The sequence below is a fragment of the Nilaparvata lugens genome, chromosome 7 (genome assembly GCF_014356525.2).
Source record: "Nilaparvata lugens isolate BPH chromosome 7, ASM1435652v1, whole genome shotgun sequence".
NCBI classification, from domain to species: Eukaryota; Metazoa; Arthropoda; class Insecta; order Hemiptera; family Delphacidae; genus Nilaparvata; species Nilaparvata lugens.
In genome coordinates, this window is record NC_052510.1 from 38714877 (window position 1) to 38725044 (window position 10168).

Here is a 10168-nt window from a genome sequence, read left to right on the forward strand (position 1 = left end):
TTTGTTGGCCTAAAGGTTTATAGTCCAGTCAAGGAAAGGTTATAGAGGGAAAAATTGGAGAGACAATTTTTGACCCCGCAGTTCTGTTTAGGGTAGAAAGGAGGTAAACATATCAAAAGTCCCCACCCCTACCCAATGTGCTAAATAAAGGGGTGGTTTAAAGGTACCATTTTTTTAGTCTCTCATAAAACTCAAAAACTATGTATCCTAAGGACTTGACTGACATATAACAAATTAAAGCTCACATAATTTCCTACAATATTTATACTACAACTTTTTTTATATCCCTTCAAGTTTTCGAGATATCCACTCTGAAAGGTGTGACATTTTTGAAATAACCACGTTTGCCACCAATTTCTTTCTATTTCTGCTCTTATAACGTTTTTAAAACCGACGGGAAAAATCCATGCCGATTATGAGCTTATAAGGCATTAAATTCTAGACAATTTAATTTGAGTTTAAAGATGGAAAGATTAAATAAATAAAGATGAATTCACTCATGACATAGAAAAAAGTTAACGTGAGATACTAGTCTTTTCGAAATTAATCTTAAAAAGGCAAATTGAATAAATATATGAATGAACTAAAGATGTGAATACATTTTTAGGACAATAAGCATTCAATCACAACAAAGAGATAAAAGCACTTGGCTTTCGATGCATCAAAAATAGAGCAACATATAATAGGACAAATATTACCATCATAATATTAGAAAATAGAAAAAACTATCCTAAAACGTAATAATTATCAACCTATTAGGAACATCTTCATTATCATCCAAGAAAACAACAGCTTATCATCAGCAGAGATGAAAATAAATATTTCTCTTGATCCACTCATCAATTTCTATATGAAGCATTTTTGTAAGTTTGCTAGTTATAAAATGATTTGGGACTCTATTGGCATAAAATTCTACATAGAATGAGAACTGATGTTTATTTATTGTTAATCTGTTAAATGATGTATTGAATAAATTGTTTACTGAAGGGCGAATGTTATAGGGATTGGTATTTAGGGTTAATAATTCTCTATTTCTATTTATGTGAATTATAATGTTTTTAACAAAAACCTGTCTCAGTGTATGAACTCCAAATTCTATGAAGAGACATTTACTAGGGTAAAGTCTAGGTTTCCCAAGGGCTGCCCTGATTATATGTTTTTGTAAAACGAAAATTTTATTGAAATGGGAGTCAAAAGTACCACCCCAAACCTCTATGCAATACTGAAACAAAGAATGAGCATAGGCATGATAGATGGTTCTTATTATGTTCACATCATTCAATAAATTTATTTTGTAGAAGACCGATATCAGATATTTCAATTTGGAAATCAAATACTCTAGATGAGAATTCCACTTCAAGTGACAACCAACCATTACTCCTAAATATTTTATAGAATTTATTTTTTCTATTTTTTGACACAAAACAATTTGTCTAACCTATAGGGGTATTGATTCTGTGGTCGTGCATTCTAATACAGAGATCAGGAGGTGGCTCGCCGATCGAAGTTGGGGAGAAAGCAATAAATTTAGTTTTAAGCAAGTTTAATGTAAGAGTGTGATTATCAAACCATGCCTTGGCCAGAGCTAAACCTTTATTTGCATTCTCATATGCCTCCCTCCATGACTCACCTGTGAATATTAACTCTGTGTCATCAGCAAAAGATATTTTTGTTGTGTTTGGAATATTCAATTTGAGGAGATCATTTAAATAGATTAGGAACAATAAGGGAGATAAGACTGTACCTTGAGGTAGGCCATAGCTTTTCAGCTTGCGTGTATCTGTTCTATTGTTTAAGGTCATAATTTGCATTCTATCCTCCAGGTAATTCAAAATTATTTTTTAGCCAGTCCACGTATTCCACAGCCATCAAGCTTATTTATCAAAGTTAAGTGAGGTATGGTATCAAAAGCTTTAGCTAAATCTAGAAATATTGCAACTGTTTTGGATCCTTTATTGAAGTTCCTGTTAACTAAATCTGCTAACAACATAACAGCATCCTTAGTTGATTTCCCTGGCTGGAATCCGAACTGATTCGCTGCTATGATGTCCTGCTTATTCAAATAGTCCATCAATCTCTTTTTTAAAAGTCTTTCCATTATTTTTGACAGGTTACTTAATAAACTAATAGGCCTGTAATTCGCTGGATTTGATTTATCACCCGATTTATGTATTAGTATAATTCTAGCAATTTTAAAGCAATTCTAGATTTTTCAAGCAGTCTGCACCATAGTTGAAGGCAGTATCATCTGCAAAAGCAGTTATGGTTCCATAGAAAGGCTCAAGATAGAGATTGTTTATAGATATCAAGAATAGAATGGGTCCTAAAACAGATCCCTGTGGAACCCCAGCACAAACATGTTTCACCGAGATTTAGTTCCACTCACACACACACAAACTGACTCCTGCCTGAGAGATATGACTGGAACCAGCTCAGTGCAACACCCCGAACACCGGCTAACTCCAGTTTCTCCAACAGAATAATATGGTCAATTGTGTCAAAAGCCTTACAAACGTCCAGAAACAGTGCTGAGACTCTTGAAACATCTTTATTATTGATATTGGAATGGACTTCAGAGAGAAACTTGCGCAGAGATAGCTCAGTACTCAATCCCTCTCTGAATCCAAATTGATTAGGGACAAAAAGTCTGTTTAATGGAGAAAAGTTATAAGACGAGGCTTTTTTAGTTTTTCAAATAGTTTAGAGAAGATGGCAGAGAAATTGGGCGATTGCAATCAATTGTATTCCCCTTCTTCGGAATAGCTATCACTTTGGCCATTTTGAGGTCAGATGGAAATTTTCCTCCATTCAGACTTTTTTTTAATATACCTATATGAAAGTATTTCACATATTTTCGGTGCTATTTTCTTTATCAAGAATGGTGAGAAAGTGTCCGCACCAGAAGATTTGTTACTGGATAATTTACGAATAAGTAGCTACACTTCATCTGCACTGATAGGCATCCAGAACAGTGATCTTGGACTACGCTTAATATTGAAAGACCTGTGGAAGACATTCTTGGCCTCTATTGGCGGGTTGGGAGTGGATGAATCCGATTTTGCCACATTTATAAAATAATTATTCAGTTCCTCTGCTACTTCCTTTCCATCCGTTATGAGTTCACCTCCTCTAACAAAATTTATGGATTTCTTAGTTTTCTTCCTACCTACTTATTCATTGATAATAATTGTCCATTGTTTCTTGCTATCACCACCTTTGCCTCCTTAATCCATTTATGTAGGCACTTTATCCTTGAACTTCCTGAAATTTCTCTCTGCTGATATATTGTTTCGGTCCCTTTTCATTATCCCTAGTTGTAATAGCCCGAACTAAGCCAGCAGTCATCCAAGGCTTGAGTGCCCTAGAACGGTGATTGCCTGCCCTGACTGTTTCTATGTTTATACTGGAAGACTGTATGTATGTCTGTAAAGTATTCAGAAAAGCTGAGTAAGCCGAATCTACCTCTACACCATTATAAACAGACATCCAGTCCTCCATCCCAAGTAGCCCATTTAGCATGACATAATCTAGTTTGGAAGACTTAGTGACACCATGAGTATCGCAGATTCTCTTTGACGGTATTGCAGCACAGACGGCTCTGTGATCAGTCAATCCCGCATCGATCACTGCTGCTAGCACATCCGATAAGGGCCTACCTCTAAACAGAATGTTATCAATACATGAAGAACTGGTATCTGTTACTCTAGTATCTATATTAATCAAAGAGTCCAGACCATTCAGAGCTAAGATTTCAAAATATTTTTCGACATTAGAATCCACATGGTTAATATTAATATTAGAATCTCCTACACAAACAATTAACTCCTGCTTTACATTTTCCAATAACTTTCCAAATGAATCTAATAGTCCAGTCAATATAGACATAAAAACGGGGGTGTGCTTGCAATTTATATTGTAGTTCCGATTTTGTTATGTATTATTTGAGTAGGTACATAAGAGAAGTCCAGAACCAATTTCTTCATGCAAAATTTCCTTGTGCTAGATACAGAGTGGCCCATAAACCTCGTATTTTCGGCTCATTTTCCAGTTTTCAGCTATTTCTGCCAAATCTCGTGTTCGGACAGAAAAATTTGCTTTCGCCTTTTTTTAGATTATACAATTTTGAATAAAATGAGATCATTCAGAACTCTATCTCTAATGAGTACTGAATTATGATTTTTCAAAAATGAGTGTCTGAAATTTTGATCCTTGAAGTGTCATTGAGCGCGCCTCTCCACTAGGAAATACTGAAATGAAGAGCATCTAACGGGTGATCCCATAGAACATAATATCATAAACTTATGTCATTGTGCGAAATATCAATGTGAGGACAATGTAGTTGGTGATGATGGTTGAAGCTGAAAATTGGGTATTTTTCACAATACAACGAGCATTGTTGTCAGGTGTACCTGGAAATCTTTACAAGATAGAGCGCTCTACCTAGTCTCAGATTGTAGAGCACAAAAATACGCCCAGAGGGATTTTGAATTATACATCTAAATGGTAACAATCGGAAAATATTGTTGATAAAAAACTAAAATTCATTAGAATTGATTTTTTCTTCAAATTTCACTAATTTTTGAAAAATCATAATTCAGTACTCATTAGAGATAGAGAGTTCCGAATGATCTCATTTTATTCAAAATTGTATAATCTAAAAAAAGGCGAAAGCAAATTTTTCTGTCCGATCACGAGATTTGGCAGAAATAACTGAAAACTGAAAAATGAGCCGAAAATACGAGGTTTTGGGGCCACTCTGTATCTAGCACAAGGAAATTTTGCATGAAGAAATTGGTTCTGGACTTCTCTTATATACTAAAATAATACATCAGAACTACAATATAAATTGCATGCACCAATGTATATGGTGACTGGACTATAAAAATAAGTTAATGTTTCCTCCTGTATGCCATCTGTAAATTCCAATCAAAGTAAATACCAGACTTCCATAAGTAAAATTTAGCAAAATACTATCAGCCCATTCTACAGCACTGTCCAATAAAATAAATTTTAAATTATCTTTATAAAAAACTATAAGACCACCACATCTGTTATCATTACAAGTAAACTGAAACTTGTAACTTGGTATGGTGTACAAGTTCTTATTGAAATCACTTTTCATCCATGCCTCTGATAAAACAATGATGTGAGGTTTCCTCACAATATTATTTAAATACAAAAGAAAGACATCAAAATTTCTTCTTATATTATGGATGTTCATATGAAAAACTGTGAGGTTATCAGTGTTAAAAAAATCTTGTATTCTAGAATTGAAGATATGAAAACTGGTAGAAATTCATTACTAATATCATTGTCATCATTATCGTCATCATCCATTAAATGTACCAAAAGTTAGATGTTACTTGTTATCCAATGAGAAATAGTGAAAGAGAGAAGAAAAAAATGTGTTACTGAATTTAGTCCATTCTCGGACTGCCATGCTAGACAATAATATTGTATGTGGCATAAATAGTACAATAAAAATAATGTTTATGTAATATATAAGTTTATACACTTCATAATACGTATATTTACTAATACAACAATCAATATACGCATAAACAATACCGGTTCAACTCGAAATGATCGACTTGAACTACTGCTATATGAATTACTTGAATTATTAGAATACCGGTATATAAAAATCTGGTGTGGCGCACTCACACAACTTTCCTTGCTGTTATGAAAATTTATCACCTGACGCTAGTGTTCCCGCGCATCTCAAGTCTACTATTCAAAGATCCAAGCCAGCTGGTGAAAGGGCAATAAGGCTGGAGACAGTTTGTAATTGAAATAATAACATTTTTTCAAATTTCGAGCTTATTTTCAATTTTAGGTGAAAATGCTACTGAACATTAATTGAAGAGATTTTCATGCTCAATCTTTTCCACTTGGAATTTTTTGTTTAAATTGTATCTAAAGCCTGATAATTAGGAATCTAAAATCAAACTTTGCATAGATGGGGCGGAGCTCCTGAAATTTTTACAGATATGAGACTTATGGCACTTGATAGAGCTTAACAATGACTATTTTAGGTATAAATTTGATCAAAATCGTTGGAGCCATTTTTGAGAAAATCGCGAAAAACCCTGTTTTTGAAAACATTTTCGCCATTTTAGCCGCCATGTTGAATTGCATTTGATCGAAATTGTTCGTGTCGGATCCTTATAGGGGAAGGACCTTAAGTTCCAAATTTCAAGTCATTCCGTTAATTGGGAGATAAGATATCGTGTACACAGACGCACATACACTCATACACACACATATACCAATACCCAAAAACCACTTTTTTGGACTCAGGGGACCTTGAAACGTATAGAAATTTGGAAATTTTTTCGGAAAGCAATACTTTCCTTACCTATGGTAATAGGGCAAGGAAAGTAAAAAAACATATTGTGTTGTGAGTTGACAAACAGATAAATAGAGAGAAAAAATAAAGAAAACTGTCATTAGATCATTCAAAGTTACATTGACGTATCATCTGACTACAACACTGGTAGAGTGATAAGATTGCAGCGATAAACCGATGATAATTGGAATTTTATCATAGCTGTTCTCAATGACAAATTTCATCAACTGAACAATAATTCTATCTCCATACTGACACAATATTAGGTCAGTAATTAATTGGTAGATGCTGCCATAAATTTTTTTCCAAAACATTCAACATCTCAAAAAGTTTCTCGTTGCATTAACTCAATACACTTGTATTATTATGAATAGTTTCCCAAGAATGAAATTTCTTAAGCGATTTTCACTTTTTGTGTAGTTGAGAAGTTGATATTGTGGTAATTATTCATATTTAATGAAAAAGATTGATTGAAAGACAAGACTTATCGATACCTAGAAAGACTTTCCAAGCATCAACAAATCTGTGGTTTTTTGACAATTTCTTAGTCTTTTTCATTCAATTCTTAAGCGATAGTACTGACCATATCAATTATTTTATTTTCATATTTGTTATCATCAACACAATAAATGTGGAGTTATAGATAAATAGAAATTCGAAATAAATAGAAATTTAGAAATAACTAGAAATTCGTTCATTAAATACAACCCAAGATTAAAACCCAATACTAACTATTCCAATGAAACATTATTGAATGATTTATGAAGAATGAAATAAAGAATCATGAGATAGACAAACAGAATAGGAAATTAGAAATTAATTACAGTAATTGAGAAAAAAAAATAACTAGACTATTATGATAAGACTGACATTACCAGTCCCAAGATGTTATCAACTCAGCAACTGAATCCTACTTCTCTTCCCTTTAGAACTATAATACCGGTACAGAAGGCAAAACAGGGATTGTCATTGGCGAAAACAAATAATATGAATTATCAATATTGCTTTCAATATTTTCGTAGCCTACTATCCCGTTTGATGAAGTTGGGGCTATTCTAATTTACTTTAAGATCATCAACACTTTTAATGAAGGAAATCCTCCCATCAATTTTATGAATTTTACCCCTGCCAAGATGGTCGACCCAGGCATCCTTAATTTTAGCCTCTCTTGAAACGCCGCGCTATAACAAGCAGCTCTCTCCGCCCAGGCGACAGACTCTGGTTGATGAACACAGGCTGCTGTCCATCAAAGCCTTCAATTTGATTTCTACACAGCTTACCGATTTTTTTTCTTAGATCCAAAATTAGATGGGTATCCAGTCTTCTGACGAACTTGACGATTATACCAGGTGGGGGTGGTACTGCACCAGGCTTACCCTTGAGCGGCCTGAGACGGTGTATGGCGTCTACCATGACCGGAGACATGCCGATCGCGTTGGTCACACTCGCGAATGTATCCACTACATTCTCATTGGGCCATGTATCTCCAACGTGTTGCGCCGCGTATACATCTCCAGGTCGTCCAGTCGCTCCTCAGTGGTTCGCAATCGTTCTTGGGCACTATTAACGTCGCCTCTCAGAGATTCTATCAGTTCCTGCTGTCTATTAATAATTTCACTCTGCTTAGCAATTATCTCCTCCAATTTATCCCGCTTTTCCTGTCCGGCATTCACAAGAGATTTTAGTTCCTCAATAGAATTTAACAATTCAGTTTTTACAACTTTCAACTTTTCCTCAAAAGGCTCCATGGATTTTGTTTGCTCGCCAGGAGCCGAAACTTCACTTTCCCCTGAGCACTGTCTATTTATTTTGACAGGAGTAGAGTCATTCACCCTAAGAGATCGCTGAACACTTAAACAATCAGGGCAGTCCCATGACTTGTTTTTCAAAAACGAAACTTCAGTCTCCTTCATATTAACACACGCAGTATGGAATAAACACAGTCTTTGCACAACAAATTATAAGCATTTGAAGAACGATTTACAGGCTGTTTACACTTTCCACAAGTACTCATGTTGCCGACTAATGAAGAAGTTTTTCGCTGATCAAATAATTTGAAAATAAGTTCACTTTTAACACTTCACTCGAATAGTTCCGTTTAAAACAATTCAACGAATGACGGCAGCCCGAAAACCGAATACAGTTAGTTAGTTATCATTAGCGATGCGATAAGAGACCGTTCGAAAAGACAACTGTCTAGTTCGACTGCCCAACTGATAGGCCTGCCTACATTGTTGCAACAAGTGTCAATTTAGCGGTTCCACACCTTCAACAGAGGGCAAAAATATTCGCACTTTTGCTATGTTCACCTTCTAACTAGTCCAAATCGAGCTGCAAAGTCAAAAATTGTGTAACACAACTCCTTCAAATGTCATTGTCAAACGATCAATTGTTGCAGCAATGAAAATTTCACCATTTTACAACTATCTTTATATCTTATTCTCTAGTTTTCGAGATATCCGCTCTTGAAGGTGTTACATTTTTGAAAAACATGTTTGCCATCATTTTTTTTCTATTTTTGCTTTTATAACGTTTTAAAAATCGACGGGAAGAGTCCATGCTGATTATCAGCTTATAGAGCATTAAATTCTCATCATTTTGATGTATAATTTCACACTTTTACGCATTTCCCTACAACTGTTGCAGCAGCTTTAGTGTTGCGTGTGAAAACTCCAGTTTTGCAATAATAGACCAATTGACAAAGGAATTTGGAGGGAATGTTTTGAACACAATTTTTGAATTTGCAGCTTTGTTAAGAATAGTTAGGAGGAGAACATATCAAAAGTCCCCATTCCTAACGCATATGCTAAGGGGATGAGTGTAGTTTAAAAGTTGCATTTTTCAGCTTTTTGCTTCCACGCTCATATCTTGAGAACAATTGACATGCGTTGAACCGACATAGCTAACTATTCTAAAATGAAGCTTGATCAATTCAGCACACCTTTTGTTCAGTAAATTTTTGTGATATTCCCAACAGTTCCCGAGATATTCGCTCTTGAAGGTGTGTAATTGTTAAAATAACAGGTTTTTATCCAATTTTCTGCTCTTTCAGGGCTCATAGCTCTCCAACAATGTATCGTAAAAATGGATGCTTATTGTAGGTGTGTAGAGCATAAAATTCTCTTTGAAATTACCGGTACGTATTATTTCACTATTCCCAGTTTTCGTTTCATTCGTATAGCAACTTTAATGTAGAGGGTGAAATTTTCAATGCTGCAACTGATCATTTGACAATGTAATTTGAAGGGGGTGTCTGTGACACAATTTTTGACTTTACAGCTTAATTTTGACTAGTTAGTAGTTGTATAAAGCAAAAGTGCGTATCTTTATCCCCTCTGTTAAAGGCGTGGACCCGCTGAATTGACACTTGTTGCAATATTGCAAATTTCACCCACTACATTAAAATAAATAAACCACTGGAAAATTACAAATTATAAAGATAGATATAGTTTAACCTTAGAGCAGCGGAGAAAAAATAAACAATAACGATCTGAAATACAAAAATCTAACCTCAAAATGCATCCGTATGCTGATTCCATCTTTGTCAATGCAGAAACAAGTTTCGTAACAAACTAAAATATGAAATATTTACAAAACAGAGAATTTTTCAACTTTATTAATTGGGAGTAAAAAGTTGTTAATTGGATTACCGGTATTTAGTGTTTCGGGAAAATTTTGTAATGTAAACCAACTCTCCGTTTGTAAAAATACTGGATAAATTACTCAATCTTGATGAAGGTTGTTGTTCAATTAGTATTAGACTAGTATTATTTCATTGATCATTCATGCGATTATAGATTTCACAATGAAAATATACAA